We start from the raw sequence: 17,518 nt of genomic DNA, 5'->3' as shown, positions 1-17,518 counted from the left end.
GAGTGGTAGACAGAGAGAGATAGAGAGAGAGAGAGAGAGAGAGAGGGGGGGGGTGGGAGAGAGAGAGAGAGAGAGGGGGGTGGGAGAGAGAGAGAGAGAGAGGCTTCTTCCAGAGCGAAACCCGACACCTCTGCAGTCTGCACACACTCCGGAGGGAGAGAGAGAGAGAGAGAGAGAGAGAGAGAGGGGGGGGGGTGGAGAGAGAGAGAGAGAGAGAGAGAGAGCTTCTTCCAGAGCGAAACCCGACACCTCTGCACACACTCCGGAGGGAAAGAGAGAGAGAGAGACAGAGAGAGAGGGAGGGGGGGGGGGGCCCGCCGGCGCGTACCGCTTCCGCAACGGATTCTATTTCTGGGGTTGCCCTGATTGGCCGTGATGGCCACGTGACACGCCGCGGCCACGCCGCGCAGCAGCAGACGCGGCAGCGAGAGAGGCCGCCGCTGTGTTGTACTTGAACGCGGACTTGACCAGTATATTGTATAGCGTATGGTGTATGGTAACTCAGTGGGGAAAGTGATTAAACAGCTCTGGAGATGTGGCGTGGCGCGATGTGAAAGGCAGTGGGGCACAGCTCTGCACTCGGGAGATGTGGCGCGACAATGAGAAGCATTTTGGATAAAAGTATTCTGTACTTCTGTATGACAACAATGTATGCCTTTCAAATGTTAAATGATTAAGCGTGGCGCGATGTGAAAGGCAGTGGGGCACAGCTCTGCACTCGGGAGATGTGGCGCGACAATGAGAAGCATTTTGGATAAAAGTATTCTGTACTTCTGTATGACAACAATGTATGCCTTTCAAATGTTAAAAGGGAACTATTTTACTATTTCTTTCACTATTTGGGCACTTTTACACAATTCCTGTGAGTTTATGGAACACCTCTGTAATTATAATTTGCTCCCTCTCTCTCCATCTCTCTCTCCCTCTCTTAGCCTAGTGACAATGCCCCCAAAATGTTGAGATACCCCTACCGGAGGTAGAACAAAACACAACATTGTTTTTCCTCAGCTCTAAGGTCTCCCATATATGAAATGGATTCTTGTATAAAAAAAAATTACTGCAAAAATAGGTCAATTGATAGATATTGTTATACACCCCCAAAGGAAAAAATAACCAAAATATAGCCTGGCCGTATGGGAGTTGAGACATATAAACTCATGTAGATTAATAATACAAGCTCCAAGAGCTTTCAAAATTGGCATGCTAGCAGTCAGACAGTTGCTTAACCTAATAGAAAAACCTGGATGTGAATATCTTTATGCATGTAGGAAATATATACCTATGTACACATACTTAAAATAAGCGGAAATGTAAAAAATGTAAATTATATGCAGAATGTTCTCATTTACTTTGTAGTACCTCTGCCATGGATTGTCATAGAAACACAGATGAGGGCTTTTCGGAAAGGTGTGGTTGTGCTGAATCCAGCAATACCACACGTGTAAATATAGCATGCATGGTCAGGGAGTTACATCAGTAAAAGTATGAGGTGTCCTAAATTAAAGAAAAATGAAACATTGACATAATGAAGTCTTCAGTCCAAAGCCCATTATCAGTGGTGAGAAGCATGTTGACAAGTTCAATGTTACTGCAAAGTAAAGTCACTTGAGGTAATGTTCTGGTCTATGTTAATATATTTATAATACATTTAATAAATTATACATTTCATATGATACATTTTATGATACTTCATATGGAAACAAAGATCCAATTAAATCAGGTTGAAATTGAAATAGAACACCTTTATTTCAATCTACAGCAACACATCACTGTCACTCATCCACATTATCATCAGTGACAAAATGGATCATATTTGGGCAGTCAGGGAAAGAGCAAGAGCAAAACTCAGTGCAAGTCAAGCCCACTGAAAGACATTGGCATTTGCTGGCATCATTGCAGTTTCCATCTTTACAGTACAGGTGGGTGATGTCTCGAACTTCCTTAGGTGCCGGTGCTTTCTGGAACATCACAGGTTCAATGGACCCATCTTCTCTGAGCCTTCACCCTCTACCAACTGGGTTCCAGAGAAGAGGCTTGGCCAGATGGCTGTGACGCCGCACTGCTGTTTGGTATAAGGCTCTCAACACATGTTGCTGGAAGGCATCTTCTGTTGGGGGTAGATTTGCAGCTGATGAATCTGTGGTAGATGCTAGTGTGTACCTCTGCTCATCCAGGTTGGTGCAAGGACATCCATTCTCCATTTTCTTTTGGCCATACAAGAGGAGGGCATACTTTCTTGCCACAGGAAAAGCCTCCTCTAGGCTTTCAGACAGTCCAAAATTGGCAATTTCTATAAATAGCTAGGTCTGCAGTCACAAGAATATGGTGTTGTCCCAGTTCTGCAGCACGCTGTACAAGTCGTATCATAGATTTGTAGATTTGTAGATTTATGTGGGTGATTCTCTTATGAAGGGCATGTAGAGTACACGGGCTACTGGACAAGCAGTGTCTGACGTGAAGGCATTGAATGCAGACCATACAGGGACATGCTGCTGATTCTCTTATGTTTCGGGCCAGCTTCCATACCAGATCTCTATCTTCAGCTATAAACAGCTTTATAGACTGCTGTGTTTGTGTGCAGTATCTCAAGTTTGGGAAGTTCAGGTGGTTCTGGCCGCTTTGGAGATTTGGAGATCAAAATTGAAATGAGAAGATAAGCTTGTGATCATATGCATTAAATATCAAATCAGAATACTCTAAATACATTTATACTGACCCCCCCTGAGCAAATACATAACATAAACAGATTTCAGATAAAAAAGAAATACACAAAATGTACCTGTGAAGTTTATCTCCATTCAAGTCAAATGTGTTTAAGGTGGTGAGAGACCTCTCTGGGACCCGTGCCAGGCATTTATCTGCTGTGGAGACATCGCCTCTTCGGTACACAACAGAAGCCATATGTATATGTTGTATGCTTCCCATCAACAATTCCGTGTTCAGAGACTCCAGTGAGGCCAGTTGGGATGTAGACACCACTCTCTGTCCTTGATATCTGGTCTGCTGCCACAGATGTGAGGAAGTGCCTAACCTCTGTATAGGAAACACAGTGCCCCATTGCACTGAGCTCATCGATGAGTGTCTTACTACCAAACTCATGATGAATCAAAATGGCAAGTCCCAGTGTGATTGGCGTCTTGATGTGACAGCACTGTGCAATGAGATCATGGCAGATTGCAATCACACACAGATTGTCCTTCAAAGCTAGTTCCTCATCACATGTTTGGCAATGTCTGTGGGTGTGTGAATCAACACACCAGTTCACAAAGTCATACAGGATGTTGGGTACATACTGCTGCATTGGAGACGCGATAGCCGATCACTGCTGACATTTATGATTTAGTCATGTTCAACCTGCTCCATGCCTTTCCTCAATATGTCTGCAGCCCTATGTAATATTTGGGTTTCAGAGAGACTCTGACTTGTCTGTGGAAGTGTTGTCTCACAGTCTTCTGTCTTTTCTGTGAGTTGGGCAGCTTCCCTCATTGCATAACCAACGGGCATACTCTCAGAGCACACCAGATCTGACTTTCCGGCACATGCGACAAATACCAGCCTATCCTTGTAATGCTGTATGAGCCTTTCCTTCAGTTTCCAGGATCTATATTTCTTGTGTTGGACCGTGGTCTCATCTTCTTCCTCAGAAAAGGGTCTTCAGTATGTCATCATAACTATCAGTCAAAGAGATTAGAGTCATCACTTTCATATCTTCAGACAATACTGTTTTATCAATGTCTTCAGTGAGCTTAATAAAGGCGTTGTCATAGATAATGGTTTGCTTTTTTTATTCTTGTCTTCGCCTGGCAGCTGCTATATTTCGTTCAGATATGTAGTGTGCACGGCAGCTTCTATGATATTTGGCATCATACGCAAAGAGATCTGGGTATGAAAGTAGCCGAAGATGTACATCTTCATCAAGCCTTTCAGATGCTGCATGAAGGACCTTGTCTCTGGTACTCTTGCCTGTACCAGTTGTAATGGCTGTCAGAGGTTCTGGTCGAGTACTGGCCTTCCCACAAATGAAACAATCTCTTTGTATGTTAAATGATGTTGTATCAACCCTACTCAGTCTTCTTGATGACACTGGTGCAGGTAGGCTCTCACTCTCAACATTTACAACGTGATGCTCACTGATGTTGGTCTTACTGTATTTTGCTCTACATGATACATGATATGATACATTTATTTTGGAGGAAAGTATGTCATCCGTATAGGCAGTGATGGGCAAGCTACTTGGAAAATGTAGCAAGCTACACTACAAGTTACTCTCGATTAAATATAGCTCAACTACAATGGAAGCTATCCCCAGAGAAATGTAGCAAGCTACACTACAAGAACATGGCAAAAATAGCTAGCTACATCGGCACTACTTTTTTTTTTTTTTTTTTTTTTACTTCGTGACCAAGTTTCCACCAAACAAATAGACAGGAAAAAAAATTCTCAGTTTGATTGTTTATTATAAAACTGAAACAAGCCCTCGGTCTGGCTTTTTGTGTCATCCTTTTAACATGAACTTGTATTACACACTTCTTCAATATCTGAATTGTTTTACTTCATTTTACTAGTATTATGCTACCATGTATATACTACTACCAACTATGCTAATATGTCTATACTACTACAGTATGTACTGAGAGTATAACACTCAAGCTTGACACAGAGCGCACGCAGAGGCGTCGGGCCCCACTCCGCCTCGCAGCATGAGGAAGTGGCTTCCACTCGCTGTCTAGTCTAGGTAGAATGGGGGCGGGCATTAGCTCCAACCACAGAGCCAATCACATCACTGTGCGCTACAGCGTCCGAATGACGTGACTCAGACGTTCAAATCAAAATGGCCTGATTTACTGGAGGAGGAAAGGGGCTGAGCTGAATCAGAGCAATCCGCCAATATGGTATTTAGACACTAAAACACATTGATACGAACTCCTATTACTATAATACAATGCTAGAGACTGAAAAATGACATTTATAGTACATGTCACCTTTAACAGATTGCAGAATGGGTACACGTGACCGCCACAGGCCCTGATTGATTGATTGAAAACTTTATTAACAGATTGTAGAATGGGTACAGTGACCGATTGATTGATTGATTGATTGATTGATTGATTGATTGATTGATTGAAAACTTTATTAACAGATTGCAGAATGGGTAAAGTGACGTCACAGGCCCGGATTGATTGATTGAAAACTTTATTAACAGATTGCAGAATGGGTACAGTGACGTCACAGGCCCGGATTGATTGATTGATTGATTGAAAACTTTATTAACAGATTGCAGAATGGGTACAGTGACGTCACAGGCCCGGATTGATTGATTGATTGATTGATTGAAAACTTTATTAACAGATTGTAGAATGGGTACAGTGACCGATTGATTGATTGATTGATTGATTGATTGAAAACTTTATTAACAGATTGTAGAATGGGTACAGTGACCGATTGATTGATTGATTGATTGATTGATTGAAAACTTTATTAACAGATTGCAGAATGGGTATAGAGGTGTGATAGGTGTGATAGGTGTGATAGGTGTGAGAGGTGTGATAGGTGTGAGAGGTGTGATAGGTGTGATAGGTGGGATCGGTGTGAGAGGTGTGATAGGTGTGATAGGTGGGATCGGTGGGATCGGTGTGATAGGTGTGATAGGTGTGATAGGTGTGAGAGGTGATACAGTGACCGTCACAGGCCCGGATTGATTGATTGATTGAAAACTTTATTAACAGATTGCAGAATGCAGTACAGCTCAATACACACAATTGTTAAGGGGATGCAGACCATTCAGTACTGTTACATTTGTGACATACAGTAAATATATACAAGGGGGAGGGAACTGTACATTTATGATGAATTGAAAATGGGGGACCCTGATGTAAACAAGACGGAAGTCTTTCTCTGGTCTGCATCCCCTTAACAATTGTGTGTATTGAGCTGTACTGCAGATATATTTCAATTGCCTTACTTATTTACATAAGTATTATAGGCCTACAGCAGTATTGTACAGACAGTAACTATAGAGAGTGTGCTGACCTACGGTGTGTCTGTGTGGTTCTCCAGCTGCACAAAGGCAGAGCAAGAGGCTCTACAGAGGGTGGTGAAGGCGGCAGGCAGGATCGTCGGGACTCCTCTACCAAACATCACCTCCGTCTTCACCTCCCGCTGCCTCCACCGCTCCAAGTGTATCATCAAGGACCAGTCTCACCCAGCACATCACCTCTTTCAGCTCCTTCCCCCAGGGAGGAGATACCGGTCCATACATGCCAAGAGTTCAAGATTTAAGAACAGCTTTTTCCCCCAAGCAGTCAGACTGTTAAACGCTCATTGACTGTCCCCTCACGTGCACCATGCACTTACCTGGACTTGATAATCACTGTTACCACTCATCATGCACTTTATTTAAAATATTCTGTTATGTACAGTGTTAAATGTGTTGTTCATGTATGTATATATTGTACTACGGTCTGTGGGAGCTCCCCTGAAATTTCGCCTATGAAACTTAACATTCAGACAAAGTCACAGAAGATCACAGACTGTATTAAGCCAAAACTGAGTAAAAGATCACATTCTGACATTGAAGATGCAGAGGAAGCTTCATTGGAGGAAGCGCTGACAATAAGAGAGGTTGACATGAATCTAACATTACAGGCCATCAATAAGAGACTTGATAAACTGGATATGTTGGACTTGATGATGCAGGAAATTAAGAGCCTCAAAGAAAGCTTGGAGTTCAGTCAGAGACAAATTGATGAGCTGGTCAAGGATAATGCTGAGCTGAAAGGAAAGGTGGAATACATGGGAAACAAAGTAGACATAATTGAGATAGACAACAGGAAGTTGAAGGAATCTCTTCTGGATGTACAGTGTAGATCTATGCAAGACAATCTGGTTTTTACAGGGATAGCAGAGAAGGAGAGCAAGGACTGTGAAACAGTCATAAGGGAGTTTATGTCAGACCAGCTAAGACTGCCTAGAGACACTGTTCAGAACACCTTCTCTAGACTAGTACACAGAATGGGAAAACCCTCAGGGGACAGACCACGGGCAATAGTGGCTCGTTTTGAGCATCACCAGCAGAAGGAGCTTGTCAAGGGTAGGGGCAGGGAGTTAAAGAACACCACCTTTGGCATGAACAACCAATTTCCTCCCGAGATCAATGGAAGACGTAAGCTATTATATCCTATCATGAAAGAACATCGAAGCCTAAACAAACGTGTCGGTGGATAGACTATATATCAACAACCAACTGTTTAGGGACTTCAGTATCACTCCCTGGTTATTCTGAAACCCATTGAGACTATTGCTTTATGGTCGGTAGGCCTACTGATACTTCCTGTATTAAGCTAGGCTTGCATAAGGGTTTGGTTATAGCTCATATCAATGTGTGTAGCCTGAGAAATAAGATACAATAACTTCCTTACAATAACCATATAATATATAAATAGCCAACTAATAGGAAATAGGAGTAATTCCAGATATTGATACATACATTGATGAATACAAAAACGGGGCTAATTGTATGGCAAAACTTTTATTTTATAAACGGAAAGGTCAAAATAAACACAACACATGATGTATTCTTAATCTTACTAATAGGCTACATAAAAGCCTAAGAACAGTTTAATAAACCAATCATATGGCGAATCGACATGGGTTTAATGCGTACACCCCCCTCCCCTCCCCCCAGTATCGCTGCAGCATACGATGAATCACGATGGCGTTTATTCTTTGAAAACAAAACAAAGTTTCATTTATTATTATTACACAGTAATTAAGATAAATAATTTAATCCAAGCGGCGTGTAATCCTCTTCCGTTCACATCGCACTTTCCCCTCGAAGAGGGCAGCAGGAGGTCGCAGAGGTCAAGAGAGACGGATCGGTTCTCCGTCGCCGTGGTCCAGAGAGGAAGGGAAGGTGTGCGATGTGGACGGAGGGGGTTAAGTCCTGTGTCAGAAGAAGCAGCGGAGTGCGTGTAGAGTAGAGGACAGGGCCTGCAGTGCTACTGATTCAGTTTAGTAGTATAGGCCATATTCCTGGTATTCCTCTGTCCAGCGATGGCCTTCTTGGTAATCATCCCCCGATATTCCATCACACATCAGCTGTTCTGAAACCTTAAAGAGGAAAACAAAAAAAACATTTAGTTTGAAGGTAGAATCTGTAACGTCGCCAAACAGTGACCTCTTCAAGTTCAAGTTTCAAGTTTCTTTATTAGTTGTCATAGTAAAATACAGAATACTTTATCATGAAATGCTTTTTCCTGTATGAGCCCCTGGGAGTGTGCTAGATAAAAATAGATAAAAAGTATAAAATAGAAAAAGTCAAAAGTACATGAAATAAAGTGTTCAGTCAATATATACATATATACAATATACAATACAGAGTAAAAAGAGTAACAGTGAGGTACAATGCAGAAATGGGATGAGGTAAAACTTAGGGTAAGGTGCAATGAGGTATGAATTGTAGTGCAAATCTCTTTGTTAATAAATATAAATTAAATTGTGTTAAAGTGTCTAAAGTGGGTGTTAAGGTGAGTGTTTATTTAATTTTTTTTAATTATGTTTTTGGTAGGTTTTTATTTGTTTGTTCCACCGGGCAGTTCGGCAGAGGGAGAGAGAGAGGAAGAACGGGAGACAGAGCGGGGGGAAGACATTCGGCAAAGAACGCCGGGTCCGGGAATCGAACCCGGGTCGGCCGCTTCGCGACGCAGTGCGTTAGATGAGTCGCCACTTGGGTGCCCAAGGTGAGTGTTTATTTAAAGTGAGTGTGTGCATGAGGATGTGTGTGCTGTGAGTGTAGTCATGATGGGTTGTTAAATAGTGTCATTGTCGTTGAGCATCCTGATGGCCTGGGGATAGAAGCTGCTTCTGAGTCTCTCTGTACTGGCCATGAGACTCCGGTAGCGCTTGCCTCTACTGTATCTTATTGCAAGGTGAATTTCTCCAGACCTCTCTTGGCAGAGCCTGAGATGAGGCCAGTAATGGGAACCCCCCCCCCCCCCCCCACCAGTCAACTCCAACCCACTCATACAGAACCAAGCATTTCACTGTAATGTACATGTCAGTGTTGTAGTCGAGTCACAAAATCTTGAGTCCGAGTCGAGAGTCCCCAGTGTTCGAGCACGAGTCCAAGTCCCGAGTCACCAAAGAAGAGCCCGAGTCGAGTTTGAGTCAAGTCCCCATTACCCTAGTCCGAGTCCGAGTCATCGAGGTTGAGTCCACTCCACTCAGGCAGTCAAAGAGCTGACATGCAAATAAAAAAAGGTCTACGTTAAACATAAATGACACAGCGGTCACCGTTTCAAAGGGAGTTTATTTACTTTGTGACACAATAGCCAAACATTGGCCATTTCTTTATTGATGAAAACGCATAATATGGTTTTTACCTATACATTCGGATCAGCAGTTCAGCACCTGCACTGTTGGTGGGTGAGCCTATAGTAAAGGATGTCGCATTGCGTTCATCTTCAATGAATGGACCAATGCAATAGTCTACCAAAGCCCCCCCTCTCTCTCTATATATCTCTCACACACACACACACACACACACACACACACACACACACACACACACACACACACACACACTTCAGAAACAAACATAGTATCAATGAGAGCATCAATAATACACCTGAGTGATGTCTAGAAAAAAAAAAAAAAAAAAAAAGATTTGGGCCGGGCCCTTGGAATCATCCTAAGCTACCCCCCAGCTACGCCCCTGCCAGTACTACAACACATTTATGTACCTTATATATGTGTGACAAATCAAACAAAACTTGATTTCTGATTCCTGACCCCTGACCTGCATGCTGCGGTAGAGGACGAGACGTGCGGTGACCGGAAGCCCGCTCTTCGTCAGCGCGTCTTAGCCGCCCCCCTCCACCGCCAGGAGTCTGAGGGGCGACGCGCTCCTCTTCATCATCGCCACCACCTCCTCGAAGAACTCCCTCTCCACGTTGCGTCCGTTCACCTCCACCACGTCCCCCTGGCCCGAGCCCACTGGCACCACCTGGTGGACGGAAGACAGAGCTGCACTCAGAGCTGATTGATTGATTGATTGAAAATGTTATTAACATGTTGCAGAATGGGTACAATACAGTACGAAAGGCCTGTGGCCTTTGTCAAGTCAAGGACACTTGACAAAGGCCACAGGCCAAAACGCTGTGTTATAGTAAATTAAACTTGGGAACACGGCAGACGGTGTGCTAACTTTTTTTCCACAACCTTGCATAGTAGTAAAGACATATTAGTATAGTAGGAAGAGAGCATGATAGTATAAGACAGTAAGAAGGTTAGTGTTTATTTATAAATGTTTTCTCATTTCATTGAATTAATTTCATTCTCATATTGATTGAAGAAGTGTGTCGACGGCGACAGTTCAGGCTTCTTCTCACTGGCTTTGCTCCGAGTATCTCGCCAGGTGCAGAGACGCCAGACTATGCTGTTCATGATGATGATAATAATAATAATAATAATAATAATAATAATAATAATAATAATAATAATAATAATAATAATAATAATAATAATAATAATAATAATAATAATAATAATAATAATAATAATAATAATAATAATAATAATAATAATAATAATAATAATAATAATAATAATAATAATAATAATAATAATAATAATAATAATAATTATAATAATAATAATAATTATAATAATAATAATTATAATAATAATAATAATAATAATAATAATAATAATAATAATAATAATAATAATAATAATAATAATAATACACTTTATTCTCCCGTGGTCAGTGAACCCCTGGGGAGAGCAGAGGCATGTCATTGAAGGTGTTGTAAAGATGTTTTTATGTATTATCATTTTGATCTATGTACGAGTTATCTTACTGGAGGTACCATTGAATGTATGTATTATTTCTATAACAGTAAAAGTGGACTTAAAGATGCTAAGAGAGAGATAAGGGGAGGGGGGTATACTTGTGTGTACACTTGTGGAGAAAAGGAACTAAAAATTATTGATGGCAATGAAAACCTGACTTGTGTACTGTAAAACCCAATACAAATATTGTTTAAAATAAAAAAACAAGAGCAAGACGCTTAACCCCTAACTGCTCCCAATGAGCAGGTTGGCACCTTGCGTGGTCGCCTCTGCCGTCGGTGTGTGAATGTGTGAATGAAATGTGAGGAACAAAAATTGTAAAGCGCTTTGGATAAAAGCTGCTATATAAATGCACCATTTACCATTTAATGTATATATTCATTATGACGTTAGATCATTCTTGGTATAAAAGGCATCCATTATAGATCCAGTATAACAGTATGGAGTAGGGATGCACCGATCCGATATTGATATCGGATATCGGCCCCGAAAATAGCTAGATCGGGTATCGGAGACACTTTAAATATATATATTTTTATTGTTTTTTATATGTTTATATTTAATTTAATAATAAATAACAATTCAGTACATTTATATCTATGTCAAGCCTGATGTTGCCTTGCACAAAAGAATGATCCCAGTCTCTTCCACACAGTGAGGCATACAGTTTATTAATTGAACAATGGGTATCGGATCGGTACTCGGTATCGGCCGATACCCAAAGCCCAGGTATATCGGTATCAGTATCGGGACTGAAAGAGTCGGATCGGTGCATCCCTATAGTATGGAGTACCTGGCTAATGAATGTCCCAGGCTCATCCTGAACACAGCCCAGGTGGAACCCGAACCCGGTCTCCTCTCGGTCCAGGACACAGAGTCGGGGACAGGGGAGGGAGACGTCCTCTCTGCCTCCGTGTCCCTTCTGGTCGTCCAGGCGGCGGGACACGGTCTTTACCCCATCGTCCTTCTTTGGCAGGTAGACCTCATGGAACAACAGTGGAGATATGCCCAGCTATACAAGAGGAAGACAGGCGATCAGAGATGAGTTAGACATGTCCTGTTACTTAAACTACTACAGTAGGTAGAGATGTAATGTTATATAATATATTAGACATGTAATGTTATAATACTACAGTATGTTAGAGATGTAATGTTATATAATATATTAGAGATGTAATGTTATAAACGGGGCTACCGTGGACAGGGTGAGCAGCTTCAAGTACCTGGGGGTCCACATCTCAGAGGACCTGACATGGACAACACACATAGACGATAGCGGCACGGTGGTGTAGTGGTTAACACTGTCGCCTCACAGCAAGAAGGTCCAGGGTTCGATTCCCGCTTGGGGACCAGGTTTCCATGATGCCAGTTACCCAGGTGGGGTATCTCCCAGGCCTTTCTGTGTGGAGTTTGCATGTTCTCCCCGTGCTCGTAAGGGTTTCCCCCCCGATAAGATAAACCCAATGGAAAAACATGCACAACAACAAGATCGCTAACGCTGTGACGTCCTTGACGAAGACGGACAGGAGCACTTGGATTGGTCCCCTGGCGCGACTCACGTTGACGCCTGTCTGCTCCCGGCTGCCCTTGGGGGGGAAGGACGACGGGATGGGTTAATCGCAGATACGAATTGCATGCATGCATCGCATGTGTGCCGATTGATGACCTCTGAGCAGGTCCTAAATTATTATTATTATTATTAGACTCAGTCGTAAAGAAGGCGAAGCAGCGCCTCTACCACCTGAGACAGTTAAGGAAGTATGTATGTATATACACTCTTTTTCTGGACACTTTTTGTAGCACAAACAGTACTGTATTAGCAAATCTGGTATGTCATAAATGTATAGATGTAGCAGTACTGTCTATCTGTATGTCGTGTGTGTCATATATGTTATGATGAATTGAAAATGGGGGACCCTGATGTAAACAAGACGAAAGTCTTTCTCTGGTCTGCATCCCCTTAACAATTGTATGTATTGTTGAGCTGTACTGTACTGTACCCATTCTGCAATCTGTTAATAAACTTTTCAATCAATCAATCAATGGGTACAGTACAGTACAGCTCAATACAAAATTGTTAAGGTGATGCAGACCAGAGAAAGACTTTCGTCTTGTTTACATCAGGGTCCCCCATTTTCAATTCATCATATGACATACATGACATACAGATAGACAGTACTGCTACATCTATACATTTATGAAATACCAGATCTACAAATACAGTACTGTTTGTGATACAAAAAGGGTCTAAAAAAGAGAGTATACATTTGAGGGGGAAGAAACTGTACATTGGAGGAGGTTGGGGGGGCATGTGGTAAACATGTTTATCTTTTAATTTAGTTTTGAATGACCAATTGAAGCTCTGACATACCTGCGGTGCAGCGAGGGGCGAGGGCGAGGGGTCCAGACGCGGACGGCCGTGTTGCGTTCCGCTCAAAGGGCAGCGTCTTGTACGAGGTGTTGCACCGCCACTCGGGACAATAATACGGCCCGGTCGTGGAGTCACTCCACAAGTCTCCAATACAGCGCTTGCAGAAACGATGCTTGCACTTCAACGTGATCGGGTCCCGATATGCATAGCTACACAAAGGACACGCCGCAGGGGTGTCCAAAGATGCCCCCATTTTGTTTACAAACTTTACATCTGTTGTGTTCACTTCAGTGTTTTGGTTAGCCCAAATCACGTGACCCAAATCAGCCAATGGAAGCGAGTGTCCTCAGCCCGCCGGACCTCAGCAATTGGGTGGGACGGTCACGTGACCCAAATCACGTGACCCAAATCAGCCAATGGAAGCGAGGGCCCTCAGCCCGCCGGACCTCAGCCATTGGGTGGGACGGTCACGTGACCCAAATCACGTGACCCAAATCAGCCAATGGAAGCGAGGGGACTCAGCCCGCGGTGCCTCAGCCCGTGGTGCCTCAGCCCGCCGCTACTGTGGTGGTTCCGTGGTTCTGCAGCTGGAAGCATCTCGCACTCTTCGAAGTTGGTTAAGGTTAGAGTTTGTCTTAGAGCATGGCGATAGAATGCCAGGTAGTTTGCAGGCTGTTTGACGTGGAAATGGGCAAAGACACAGCTCGTCACGCTATTGGGCGCACATGTCACATGACCAGAAACGTCCCATAGGACTGTGTTGTTATGGTGGAATGCGGAAGTAAAGCGCCTCAGGGGGCGTCCATACCAAAGGTGAATGAATTAATGAATTAATGAAAAACTTTATTTAACAGATTGCAGAATGGGTACAATACAGTATGGCTCAATACACCCAATTGTTAAGGGGATGCAGACCTGTGTAGTAAATTCCCACAGACTTTATACAATAATTTGAGGTTATTGTAGTACAATACAATGAGATTGATTATCTGGACGGAGGAGGAAAGATTCATACTTGATAGAATGGTTGGTCTCCACATCTGGCTTAATGCAGATGAAGAATAAAACGTGTACGCCAGACAAACCAGAATTGTAGTTCAACTCAACTGATTTATTTGAGTCAGGGCCAGGAGTCCAAGGTGAATAGAAGGTTGACTTCTACATACAACATATGATCAGAGAATATTAACAGCTGTCTGTTGTACAGAAATATCACAATCAGGTTTGCATCTCAAACCTAAATACTGCACATCAAACAGTCACTTGGTTAACATAATTTGAACATACATGGTTTACTGTACACATTATACATGAGTAAATCTGGTTTACAGATCAGGGATCTGTACAACATTCTAATCTATAAACAACCATTTGGTGTTTCCCATGATTTTACTCACGTAAAATGCAATCAGCTCACAGTTGTTTCTGGGTGGTTTCGAAGCGGTGGGGGAGCCCCCAGACCCCTTTTTGGTTCCGGCCTGAGAGCTCCAGAATCACCCTATGTAGGGCCTTATATCCTATCATTTCTAGCCAATAATACATATGGCTGGTCCAATCCAGCGTCTGCTTGTGGGGGTTGATCTCTTGTGGGGGGTGTCCTTGTGGGCGCTGGCAGCCCCCCCCCCCTTGGGGTTGTGGGGACGTGATGGGACAGACAGAAGGGGCCCATCGGTGGCCCACGTCCGTGTGATCTTTTGCTGAGATGAAGGGACCTGGCTTGTCTCACAAGGGGGGGTGTGACATGATCGCTTTAACCCTTTGGTATGGCTATAGATGTCTAGTATCATCCAAGTACAGTCAGTGCTTTCTAAGACTGATACCAGACATCATATGAGACCTTTTGATACTAAACAGTTGATTAATAGATTACTTTGTCTGTGAGTTAGTGTCCATGCTTCAACAAGTCTAAACTGGTCTGCCCTGTGGTCAACCCAGCTCTCTCTGATCAGCATTTACATACAGTCAGTTCGAGAAGGTGTCGTTTGTTCTCTAATTTAGTCATTGCTTGAGTGGGGGTTGAAATAACTGTTGCAGCTGTTATCTGATGCAGCTGTCTCAACTGACAGTTGAGACTGTTTAGCCACTGAGTCCACTCTGCTATTGAAAGGTACATCTGGCTTTATATTTATGGTTCTCCAATTTATTCACACATATTAATTATGAAATTCCAAGGCAATATTACCACATTTCCCCACTTTGACAATTCTCATTGTCACATACTGTATATTGACTTGATTTTCTATACATACTAACCATACAATATAATAATAAAAATCATTTTTTTTCAAATTTCTCAATTTTTTCTTTTTTCTCACATTTCTTTTTCCATTATTCTTTGGTACATATCATCAATGAGTTTTTTCTTGTCTTCTTCTTTTCTCCCCCACATTCCCCTGACTATGGCCCCCTCCCGGGGAATCCTGGTGACCCATTCATCCAGCTCCCCAATTAACATATTCTGCCTTAATGAAACAGTGTTTACCACCTACTATCATCAGGCTTTGTTCCTCTGGGCTCACAGCCAGAGGCTTATTTGTTGAAAACAATTAAAACAATGTAATCTAAACATTACACATTAAAGTAAAACACAATTTTTTTTAAATTATGGTATCCGTTGACATGATCTGTGGAGACACAGAGATTATTCTTCATTCTTTCATACATTTTGCTTCTCCTCTCCTGTTAATTCTTTTTCCAAGTCAGCCCAATCACATTTTGCACAATCAACTCAGTTGGTCTTCTCACCTCTCCCCCCTTTTATGAACATCCCTATGGACATAAACCTTACCACCTCCGCGCACAGACGGACAGGGAGGGAGGAGCATCACGCAAGGGAAAAAAAATTTCACCATATCGGCCATAACCTACACCTTACTTTTTACTCTACCTATGTGTATGTGTTTAGTTTAGTACTCTTGCGTTGTGTCATAATCTATACCAGTTGTTACCGTTCAGTCACTTCCCGTCCAACACACCAATCAATCACACAGAGGCCCTTGTTCAACGCTTTGGTTGCACAGTCTCCGACCGTTTTCGCCCCCCCCCCTCCACCCCATGTCGGCCAGCCTCAGCTGAAGCCACTGTTTTTAGGCCTGGACCTCGTCATATTCTGTCCCATGACTGTATTTCCATGGATCTACAGACGAACAACTCCGTCAGTCTGGAGGTATGTCTCAACCTCCGGCCTTTGTATTCGGGGCTTATATTGAAGGAGGGGTAGAGTCCCAAGCGACCTCTCTTCATAATCCAACAATCTCCCACAGGAACTGACTGAACGGGTCACACCATCGTGTCATAATCTAATGAAATGTATTCCTACACATTTTCCCCATGATCCCCCCACTTGTGATGGTCCATCCCCCCTCTCCGACTGAACTGCAAGGGAACAAAAACACAGAACAAATTTTCCTTATACAATATGTCAAATATTTCTCAAGAGACGCCAAATGGTTAATCATTATGCAAAACGTAATGGGACCACTTAACTGCCATTGATCTGATCCAATGTATCTCACGCTCCAACCGTCCTCTCCCCAGATCATAGAGAAACAACAAACAAAACGCAAATAATCAAAAAAACATTCCAACAGATGTCACATGTAGACCACCTCAATGGCTATTAAAAAAGAAAAGAAAAGAAATTTAAAACCTTTCAAGCCAGCACAGTCACCCTCTACAGGCTCCATTCACACCCATTCAGGCCACACAATCACAGATAAAAATAGAAAAGAAATCCAAAAATTTAAATTCAATACCTCATCCCTACAAAACATTCAACAGAAATCAAATCAAATGCAGTAAAACAAATGATATGAAACAAATGATAATGGTATAACCCAAGTGGTTCGATACACTCCTTACCTAAACACATTTTGTTATTTTTAAGACTAGTCTCACCTTAAGTGAAAGCTAAGTTGCGTGTGTGCATGCATGTGTGACCAAATTGTGTGAATGTGTGTCTGTGTGTGTCTGTGTGTGTGTGTGTGTGTCTGTGTGTGTGCGTGCGTGTGTGTGTGTGTGCGTGTCTGTGTGTGTGTGTGTGTGTGTGTGTGTGAATGTGAATGGGTGTGTGTGTGTGTGCCTGTGTGTGAATGGGTAGACAAAGCCTCCTTGCCCCCATCCCCCGCTCAATCATTCACTAAAGGACATCTCAATCTCACACATACATACAAAAATTAAATTTAAATAAAAAATACCATCTGTACCAGCCCAACCAAAATTACGAGCTCCAGTAATCATTCATATTATAAACATATATTTCTCTCATACACTCGTTAATCAACCACAGACCGACAA

This window comes from Notolepis coatsorum (assembly GCF_963971535.1).
Source record: "Notolepis coatsorum genome assembly, chromosome: 11".
Lineage (NCBI taxonomy): Eukaryota > Metazoa > Chordata > Actinopteri > Aulopiformes > Paralepididae > Notolepis > Notolepis coatsorum.
The sequence above is the reverse complement of the archived record's forward strand: the minus strand, read 5'-3'. Positions refer to the sequence as shown.